This window comes from Diceros bicornis, chromosome 36 (assembly GCF_020826845.1).
Source record: "Diceros bicornis minor isolate mBicDic1 chromosome 36, mDicBic1.mat.cur, whole genome shotgun sequence".
NCBI classification, from domain to species: Eukaryota; Metazoa; Chordata; class Mammalia; order Perissodactyla; family Rhinocerotidae; genus Diceros; species Diceros bicornis.
The window spans coordinates 30,582,506-30,594,370 of record NC_080775.1 but is presented as its reverse complement, the minus strand read 5'-3'; positions in this window follow the sequence as shown (position 1 = coordinate 30,594,370).

Genomic DNA, 11,865 nt, shown 5'->3' with positions numbered 1-11,865 from the left:
ATGTAGAGGAAAATGTATATATACATATATATATATGTATATATATATATATATATATGACTAAACATCTATAGTAGAAAAGAAGAAAGTTCTCAAATCAATGACCTCAAATTAGAAAAGGAAGAAATTAAAAATGAAAGAGCAAATGAAATACAAAGGAAGCAGAAGAAAGGAAATGATTAAGAACAGAAATCAAAGCAATAGAAAACGGAAAAAAATAGAGACAATCAAAAAACCCAATATCTGGCTCTTTGAGAAGATCAACAAAAGTGATTAATATCTACTGAGAGTAATTAGAAGAAAAAGAGAAAAGACACAAATTACCAGTATCAGGGACAAGAGAGGTAGTATCACTACATATTCTACAGATTTTAACAGGATAATAAGGGAATATTATGAACAATTTTATGCCCATAAATTCAACAACTTGGATGAAGTGGATAAATTCCTTGAAAGACAGAACTACCAACACTTATTTAAGAAGACATTGATATCTTGATATCTATTAAAGAGATTAAATTTGTAGTTAAAAATCAAGAAAAGTTTTCCACCAGGAAAACTCCAGGCCCAGATGGAATCGTTGGTGAATAATATAAAATATTAAAGATTAAATAATACAAATTTTATACAACTACATCCAGAAAATTGTAGAGGATCCAGGAATGCTTCCCAACTCATTCTATGAAGCAGCATTACCCTGACACCAACACCAAAGATGTTATAAGACAAGAAAACTACAGGTCAATATCCCACATGAACACATATGCAATAATTGTTAATAAAATTTTGTCAAACTGAACCAAACAACATGTAAAAAGATAATAATCATAACCAAGTGTGGTTTATCCCACGAATGCAAGGTTGCATTCACATATGAAAATCAATCAATGCAATCCATCATATTTACAGACTAAAGCACACACACACAGAGATGATCACCTAGATGCTGAAAAAACTGGACAAAATGCAACATCCATTCCAGATTTTTTTCTAAATTTGCAAACTTGGAATAGAAAGAAACTTCTTCAACCTGATAAAGCACATCAATGAAAAGCCTATGGCTAACATTATACCTAATGGTAAAAATTGACTGCTTTCCCCCTATAATAAGGAACAAGGCAAGGCTATCTGCTCTCATCACTTCTATTCAACAACATACTGGAAGTCCTAACCAATGCAAAAAGTCAAAGAAAAGAAATAGAAAGCGTTCAAATAGGAAAGGAAGAAAAACAAAATTTTTAGTAAAGAGGCAAAATGGTCTATATTCTTCAAAAATGAACTATTAAGTGAGTGTAACACAGTTGCAGGATACAAGTTCGATATACAAAAGTCAATTGTGTTTCTGTATGCTCTCAATGAACAATGAGAAAGTAAAATAAAATAAATACCACTTACAATGGCATGAAAAATATGAAATATTTATGCATAATGCTGACAAAAACATATCTCTACACTGATAACTATAAAAAATTATAAATAGGACTTAAATAAATAGAGATAGCCTGTGCTCATGAATCAGAAGATTTAATCATGTTAAGGTGTCAATTCTCCCCACTTGATCTATAAATTCAATACAATCCCAATCAAAATACCAGCAGGCCTTTTTGAAGAAATTGGCAACCTGGATATCAGAAGATATCCAGAAGCACAAGAGACTCATGGAAAATTATTTCCCAACAGCTCCATTAATACATCATAACTCATAATGGATCATTGACCTACCTAAATGTTAAATCTAAACCTGTAAATCTTCTACAACAAAACATAGGAGCAACCAGAATTACCTTACAGCCAATAAGGTCAGAGGGGTAGTCAAGAGAGCTTGACCCACAGGGACAGGGACAGGATTATGGTGAGGCAAGCAAGGCACCTAGTGTGCAAGATTTAAGAAGGCACTCATTCTCGGGTGCTGAGCCTGTGCTTGCACAACCCTGAGATCACCTCCTTAAATTTGTGATTATCCCACTTAGGTTTGCCATAATCTCCACACTGCATCTTTTTCCATCATTAACAGTTCCAAAGCCATAGAGAACAATGGATTGTATTACCCAAGCAGCAGTACAGCTTACATCACAACCTGACGTACTACAAAACTCTTTTCTGCCCCAGGCCCAACTCAAATGTGGCAGCCTTCCATGTCACATGCTATATGTGTTGGATCAGTACTCAAAGGTGTGGAATGTGCTGCCACCAGAACCCAGAGAGACCCACCAGATATTGTAGTTCCTACTTTGTAGTAGGGCATGCATTCTTACTGGGGGTGACATCCATAAGGGGGCAAAAACTGGTTCTTAGGGGGCAAAAAAATCTTATAAATTATAATGGTTTGTGGTCCTCAAAAGGTAACAGTACCTAAACAAATACACAGTATATCTGTGCTATTAATATTCCATGATGGGGAAGTAATTAGAGAAAAATATCTTGAACATTTCCTTAACAGGGCTTAATGACGAAAATGTTGAGAAATACCGTAGTAGGGGAAGATACAACAAAAAATGACATCCTTTGAAGAGGATGTCCCAACATGCCTTTGGCTGTTGGATCTCTAAAGTATTTTCTGAAGTGGTGGGTCCCAGAATCTTTGAAGAGTTTATCTCCCACCCTCTAGAAGGTATGTGTCAAAAATTACCCGTTATGAACTATGTTCTGTCAGATACACCAAGTCATAAAGGTGAGTAAACCCAGCAGCAGTCCATCGTAAGATGTTTCCATCTGGAATTAAACCTAAATAGGAGGAGAGGGCAGGAGTAATCTACGTGAGGAGGAAGCCTGTACTCCCATGTCACCCACCACAGTTGTAACAGTGCTCCTCCCTCAGCTCATATCTATGCTTCTGTGGGGTCCTGTACTACCGCTGAATGAGGAGAAAAATCCAGAGGTTGGTTTTCAGATGAGTTGCCTAACTATGTAGGTGCAAAACAAAAATAGATGGTGGCTGCACTATAGCCATAGTTAAGGGTGGGCTTGAACAACAGTGTTGAAGGAAATTTTTCCTAATGAGAGAAGCTGTGAGCAGTGTCTCTCCTTACTTACTTTGCATGGAAGAAGTGGCTCAAGATGAAAATATTTATGGACTCATGGGTGGTAGAAAATTGCTTGGCCTGTTAATCAAGGTTGTGGAAGGAAATAGACTGAAATGTCAGAGACAAGATCTTAGGTAGAGGCATGCAGATAGACATAAGAAATTTTTCATATCATATGTAGTTGTCTACCAGAAGGCATCCACCGCAGAAGAAGCACTGAACAACTTAGAGGACAAAATGATTCAACCAATTGATGTTCGTCAACATTTGTCTTCTGCCCCCCGAGACCTGGCACTATGGGCACGTGAAAGAAGTTGTCACAGTGGCAGAGATGGGGACTACACATGACTCCAAAATCATGGATTCCCTCTTACCAAGGCCAATCTAGCTACTGTTGCCTCTGAATATCCACCATGACAGCAACAGAGGCCAATACCCTAGTATGACACTATTCCTTATGAAACGACGTGGCCATTTGGTGGCAGATTGGTTAAATTGAGCCCTTTCCATCCTGGCAGAACCCGTGAAATACATGGGTCTGGAAACCAAGGGATGGAAGCAGGAGATATCCCTGTAACCACTAAGGAACTTTGTGTTTCTCTTCCTGCAACTCTGGACTTTGAAAACAGCAAGCCTCTTATTGATCTACAAGCTACAGCTGCCACCTAGGCACCCTGGGCTCCTTGTGTCCAAGAACCAGAAGGCTGGAAGAGGACTTACCATCTTGGCAGGCATAACTGACACTGATCAGCAGGGCAAAGTAGAACTAATGTTACATAATGGTAGGAGGGAGGAATATATGTGAAATGCAGGTGATCCAATTGAGTGCCTCTTGGTACTCCCTTGCCCAGTTGTGACAGTGAATGGGCAAGTGCAGCAAACCTGGCCTAAGAATTGTGTGGGTCTAGGAGTCAGACCACTCAGGAGTTTGGGCCACGTCATCAGGTAAGCTGTCATGACCAACAGAGGTGATAGCTGAGGACAAGGAAACTTAGAATGGATGGTGGAAAAGGAAGATGCTAAGTACAAGTTTCAGCCCCAAAACTACCTGCGGCAGTGAGGACTATAATTTAGCCCACTAACCTTTCTCTTTTAAGTTTATTCTCAGGAAGAGAAGTCCATAGGAGCTATGGAGGAGCTGCACCCCAAATGTGTAAGGAGAAATACATGCAATGAAAGCGTGGACTGTGGCAGCCATGAAGACTTGCCACTCACATCTCCCTTCAAGAGAGAACCTGAACAAAGAATACAGGTCGCTAAAAGCCTCTAACTATGGATGTCCTCAAGCTCTGTCTCAGCTTTTGAGCTGAGTCCACTTATCTCCTGGGCATTCCCCAGTCAATAACTGAGCATACAGTGATATGAAGACTTGCTATTTCTGGCCAGTGTGGGACTCCGGTATAGACATTCTTTGTGCTTGAAATCTCCACTGAGCTTCCTGAGACTTTCTTACAGCTATACCACAGTCCGATGCTCCTTTACATAATCCTCCTTCCTTCTCCCTTTCCTTTCACAGGTATCGGATCTGCACTATATTCTGAAGGCTTTCTCTGCCACTCCTGCTCCCTCTTCCCTTTGGTTTTTACAGTAGTAATCCCCAATAAATCTCTTTTTCTTATATCTCTGTCTTGGCATCTGCTTCCTGGAGGGCCCAAATCAACACAGACCTTAATGTAAAAACAAAAACCAGAAAGCTAGGATAAAACATGAGAGAATATATTCATGACGTTAGTATAGGCAAAGTTTTGTTAGACAAGACACAAAGGTACTAACCATAAAAAAAGAAATTGCTAAACTGGACTTCTTTCAAATTAAAAAAAATATCTTCAACAGATGAATAAACAAACAACCTGTGGTATATCATTACAATCACTGTTCAGCAATAAGAGTAAGTGAACTATTGATACACAAAATAATTTGGATGACTCTCAAAGGCATTATGCTGAGTGAAAGAATCCAGTCTCAAAAGTTTACACACTTGATGATTCCATTTATATGACATTCTCAAAAAGACAAAACTGTGGTAATGGAGAACTGATCGGTATTTTCCAGGGGTTAGAGGTGGGGGAGGATGTGACTATAAAAGGATAGCATGAGGGAGTGTTTTGGCATTATTAAACTATTCCATATTCACATTCATAGTTGTTATATTCATGTATGAGTTAAATTCATAGAAATGTATGCCAAAGAAGTCAATTTACTATATGTTAACTTTTTAACTTAAAAATAGAAAAACTCCCCCACATATTGATTCTCTGCTTAAAATTATTCAGTAGGTGAATGCTTGGGGCTGGAGCTGCTGGGGCATATGGTAGGCAAGCGTTTGATTTTGTCAGAAGCTGTCAGGCTGTTTTCTAGGCTGTTTGTTCTATATCTTGATTGGGGTGGTGGTTACACAGGTGGTTATATTTATGTAAAATATATGTTTGTCAAAACTCATCAAACTGAACACTTAAAAAGATTGCAATTTATTTTATGTAAAATATACCTCAATAAAGCTGATTAAAAAGAAAAAGTTTATAATTACTCCTACATATTGATAATAAAAAGACTTGAACATTCATTTCACAGACAAGAACCTAAGAATGACAAATAACATCATTTTTCATCAAGGCAATGCAAATTAAAACACAATGAGATACCACTACATAGGAATAGAATGGCTAAAAATCACTGAATACCAAATGTTGACAAGGATACAGAACAACTGGAATTCTCATACATTGCTCATGAGTGTATGGAATGGTGCAATCATTTTAGGAAACATTTGCTTGTTCCTTATGAAGTTAAACATAATCCTACCCTCTGACTCAGCAATTTCATTCCTAGATAGTAAAACATAAGGACACAGAAAGACATGGACAGGGAATGATCATACAAGCTTTAGTCATAATAGTACCAAACTTGAACCATACAAATGTCCATCAACAGGATTATAGGTAACCAAATTGTGTTATATAATAGAATACCACTCAGTAACATAAATAACAAATTACTTCTACACACAATGACATGAGTGAATCTCACAGACATTATGTTAAGCAAAAGAAGCCAAACACAAAAGAGTATATACTGTATGATTCCATTTATATGAATTTCAGAAAAAAGGCAAAACTGATATATAGTGATATATATAGTCGTCCTCCAAGATGTTCTCAATAATCCTTGCCTCCTGGTTTTCATATCCTTGTGTAGTTCCCTTCTACACTGAATCCTAAGTGGCCTATGTGACCAATACAATATTGTAGAAGTGACAGTGTGTGACTTCCAAAGTTAGATCATAAAATACATTGCAGTTTCTGCCTCAGCCTCTCTTGGATTGCTCTCTGGGAAGCCAGCCAGTATATAATGAGGACATTTAAGCAGCCTTGTGTGAGGTTCATGTGAGGAGGAAATTGCCAGCCATGTGAATGAGCCTCCTTGGAAGAAGATCCTCCAGCCCCAATCAAGCATTCAGATGACTGTAGCCCTGGGCCTGGCTGACATGTGACTATAACCTCATGAAAGATGCTGAGCAAAACCATTCAAGCAATGCAGTCCCAAATTCCTGATCCACAAAACTTGTAAGAGATAAATATTTCTTGCTGTTTTAAACCACAGAGTTTTGGATAATCTTTTATATCAGTAATAGATACCTAATGTGTACATGATAGACATCAAAACAGTATTTGCCTCTGGGGGAAGGGGAATATTGACTGAAAAGAAACACAGCGTAACTTTCAGGCATAATAGAAATGTTCCATATCTTAATTTTGATGATACTTAGGTAGATGTATTCATTAGTCAAATTTTTGAACTGAATATTTAAAATCTATGTATATTATTGCATTTAAAATACATTGCAATAAAAAATTAAGTAAACAATAAAGAAAAAATGCTTCAGGAAAGAAAAAACTCATTCACAATAGTAACTGCACTATAAAATATCTAGAAATAAACATTAAAAGTATGCTAATTCTATACAAAAAAAGACTATAACTCCTTGCAGAAGAATATCAAAGGAAAAAAAAACCCCAAATAAAAGGAGAGACATACCATGTTCCTAATAATGAAGGTAATTAGAACAACTAACATTTACTGAGAGTTTTTAATGTAGCAAGCTCTGGTTCTAGCACTGTACATGGATTGCATCATATTATTCCCTATAAGAACCTATGAAGTAGGTAATGAAACTGAGGTTGAGAGGTTAAGTTAATATTGTCAATATGTCTATTCTGCTGAAATTATCTTTTAAAATTAAGTGTAATATCAAGCAAAAACTCCAACACTATTTTTATGAAACTTGGAAGGCCGATTCTAAAATATATAAGGAAGAGAGAAAGAACAGTGATTTGTTTTGTCAGATATCAAAGTACACAAAATATATAGGGATTTAAATGGTAAAATGTGGAAAAGGCATTAAATAAATAAGGAAACTGAATATAAAGCCCAGAAACAGATCTGTATTTTAAAATATGGCATTTGAATCACTGGTGAAAAAATATACAATTCAATAAATGGTTTGGGGATATATGAGTAACATGTAGGGAATAAATTAAGTTGTATTCCTACCTCATACCATAGAAAAAGTTCTAGATGGATTAAAAATAAAATGGTAAATAACTATAAAATATTAGAAGAAAAAATAATGTAAATTATTATGATCTTGGGATGGGAATAGCCTTACTAAATAACAATCAAAGCTAAAAACTTATCAAGGAAAAGATGGAAAGATCTGATTACATGATATTTTAAAATTTCTATTTATTGCATGATATCTTAAGCAAAAATTAAAACACATATTTGCAACATATGTAACTGAGATAGAATAAAGAGCTTCTAGAAAGACAACTCAGAAAAATAAACATTCAATATGTAATTCACAGAAGAAATTCAAATAGGCAATAAACATTAGAAATATGTTCAATTTCTCTAGAAATTGTAAAAGTGCAAACTAAAACAAGAGTGAGATACCATTTTATACTATCAAACTGGCAAAAATTAAAAATATTGATAATATCCACTGTTCACGAGGGTTTGGGGAAAGGAACAATCTCAAGCATACTTCACTAGAAAAACCAATTAGCAAAGCCCTTTTGGAAAGCAATTTAACAGTATCTTTCAAAGTTAAAATTTTACATATTATTTGACCTAATAATTTTGCAGAATCTATCTTATAGAAATTTTCAAAATGGGCAGAAAGACATTTGAACAAGGATGTTTATTGCAGCATTATTTATAATAGTGAAAATTTTTAAGTAATACAAATGTCTGTCAATACAGAGGTTAGTTTAATAAATTATGGTATATCCAAAATACTATATGATAACATACGACTATTAAGAATAAGATAGAACTTTGTGCATCACCATGGAACAATCACTAACACGTGTTCATTGAAAGTTTCATAATTATGCATAAGTGTTATTCCATTTGTTTTAAAAAATATATGTATTTCTGTAGATATATCTGTACAGATTATGCATATTAATGCAGAGAAAAGGAACTCAAGGGATGCACATCAAAATATGTGTTATAAGGTGAGAGATGAAGATGAACTTTTGAGCATTACTCTATGTGTTCATGAACATCTGAGTCCTTTATAAAAATAATTTATTCTTATTAACCTATACAACAGAAAATACAGAGAAAAAATAATCTCCAAAAATACATTTACAATATACAATTTACAAAATATAAGACTCTGTAATATATGGAATGGTAGACAATATTGCCAACCTTTTTTATAATTTACAAAGCCAGTTTTTTACATTTTGTCCAGCAGGTATTTATTTAGGGTCACTAAGCAATGAGCATTGTGTTGGGTACTTAGACATAGTAGCCAGAGACAACACAGTCATCTGGCCTCGTAGAGTTCACAGTCTATTTGAAAGGAGAGAAAATTAATAAGTAGTTAAATAAAATATGATGAATGTTAAAACTAGGGAAATATGGGATTCAAGGAAGAAGAAAAGCAAGGAAACCTAATTTAACCTAATCTAAAACTGAACCAAAAAGTACAAAATCCTCTGGAAAAGAGATATGGCATCCCAGAAGATATAGTTAAGTTAAAACCAAAATGTTGACTTGCAGTTAGCCAGGCAAGGAGGAGGATGGCGGTGCTGGGGAAGAAGAAGAAAAAGGATCAAAATGAGAATGTTCCAGGAAGAAGGAATTATGTGCAATGTTGGTATATTTGGAACGTAGTGTGTGAGGGGTTGAGTGGCAAGAGATTAGTTTGGAAAGAGAGCCCAGGCCCTATTTGTGAAGATTCCTGTTAACCCTGGTAAGGAAGGAAGAACTTTATCCTAAGGCCAATGGCAAGTCATTAAAAACATTAAAGCAAAAGAGTAACAGGCTCAGATTTATACCACATTTTTAAATATCGTATCAGATAATTGTGGAGAAAGGACTCCAATGACACAAGAATGGAGGCAGAAAAACCTATCAGAATGCAGTTCCAGCAATCCAAGCAATAGGGACAAAGAGAAGTGGGTGGATTTGAAAGATATTTAACAGATGGAATTCAGTGGGACCTAGTGACTAGGAGGATGTGTGAGGATACGAAGAGCAAAGAATCAAGAAAAAATTCCCACTTTCTATGTACCCGCCAGTATCTACACCCACATATTTGCCTTCCTACCTATTAAATTATATAAATCAGAGAGAGGATTCTTTCTTTTAATCATTTTAATTTAACTATTTTCTAGAGTTGTCTGGAACTATTTCCTTCTTTGGGGATCCTTATGTATTACTTCATTATCTTCCAGAATTATATACTTGTGCACGTTTCTTCTGAAAATGGAGTTCTCTCCTAGGAATTAAATGAGATTATCTTCTACATATGTAAGATTTTGTAAATTGTAACAAAAATGAGCTATAGCAGAACTAATCTCTAATAGGTTTATTTACATTTGGAAGACAATAAAAGAAAAGGACAAACAGAACACAGATGAGAAGTTTACAAACCATTATGCTGTTGGGTTATGTTTTTAGTGGGTCAATAATCAAGCAACATTGATTATTGTTTTAGTTAGATGCTGCAGTAGGTTGAATAATAGCACCCCTCCCCTAAAGATGTCCATGTCCTAATCCCTGGAACCTGTGAATGGGAAAGAGGTTTTGCAGATGTGATTAAGTTACAGACCTTGAGTTGGGGAAATTATCCTGGATTATCCAGGAGAGCTGAATGTAATCACAAGAATCCTTATAAAGAGAGGCTTGGGCCAGCCCCAGTGGCCTAGTGGTTGAATTCAGCATGCTTAGCTTCAGCAGCCCAGGCCTGGTTCCTGGGCCTGGACCTACACAGCTCTGTTAGGGGCCATGCTGTGCTGGCGGCCCATATACTAAGATCGGCACTGAGATTAGCTCAGGGCAAAAATTCCTTAGCACAAAATAAAATAAAAGGGAGGTTGGAGGGTCAGAGTCAGAAAAAGTGATGTGATGATGGAAGCAGAGGTCAGAGTGATGTGGCTGTACACCAAGGTATGCAGGCAGCCTCTAGAAGCTGGAAAAGACAATGAACAGATTCTCCCTTAGCGCCTCCAAATGTAGCCCTGCAGATCCATTTTGGACTTCTGACCTGCGGAATATAAATAGTAAATTTGTCTTGCCTTAAGAAACTAAATCTGTGGTAATTTGTTATGGTAGCAATAAGAAATACATGTGCTCTTTAAAGCAATGTATCAAGCCAGGTTCTTCTACACAAAACAGATGATTTTGCCTCTAACCTGCAGATAAAATAGAGGCAATTAATTATGAATTTCTTGAATCCAGAACTCCCATACACCTAAAAACTTTATTTGTGCATATCTTAACCTCCTTTTCATCAAATAAGACTTTCTACTCTCTGAAATCCATTCTCTTCACCTGACTCTATGTTCTAAAAACTCATTTCTACCTGGGTCTCACTCCATCAGTGATCCCTCTCTCCTGTATCTTTACATCTTTACTCTCTCCCTCTCACAAGTTCTACCCATCAGTCTATGAACAGGTTCAAATAATAATCGCAACATTTATTGAGCCTTTTCAGTGTGGCAGGCATTACGTGATGGTCTACTTCATTACAGCATTTAATCCTCTGAGATTAAATTGGTGTGTGTGTGTGTGAGGAAGATCAGCCTTGAGCTAACATCTGTGCCCATCTTCCTCCACTTTACGTGGGACGCCACCACAGCATGGCTTGACAAGTGGTGTGATGGTGCGCGCCCGGGATCTGAACCTGCGAACCCCGGGCCACCAAAGCAGAGCACGCGTACTTAACCGCTGCACCACGAGGCTGGCCCTGAGATTAAATTTTTACTGTGAGGCTAATGAACCTTAAACTTTAAAGCACTCAATTGTACAAGTCATGTCAAAAGCATATCTAATTTTATATTTTTAATTTTGCATTTCTTTTCTTAAAAAGGCCCTCAAAATTGTATGAACTTCAAGGTTCCACAAAACTAGGATCTATGCCTGCCTATAAGGTAGACACTATTCTTGCCATGGTGAGGTTTTATAACTTACCTAAGATTATATAAGCAGTGAGTGGCATAGAAATATTTCAACCTAATTATTTCTGACTCTAGAGACTGATAATTCACCCATTAAAGTATTCCATCTCTTCAGAGAATTTCTTACCTTAACATGCCCCTTTCTTTCCAACTTCAGTTTTCCTCGTTAATATTTTATCTGTCTTCTTTAGTTTATAATCCAAAGAATAATCTACACTTACCATCTCCACTTCCTTACCTCCCATTTACTTTCAACTCACTATAATCTAGTTTCTACCCCCACCACCCCACTAAAACTCTTACTAATGTCTGCAATAACCTCCAATTCACGAAATCCAGTGAAGGGTTTTTATTCATCATACTTGAAC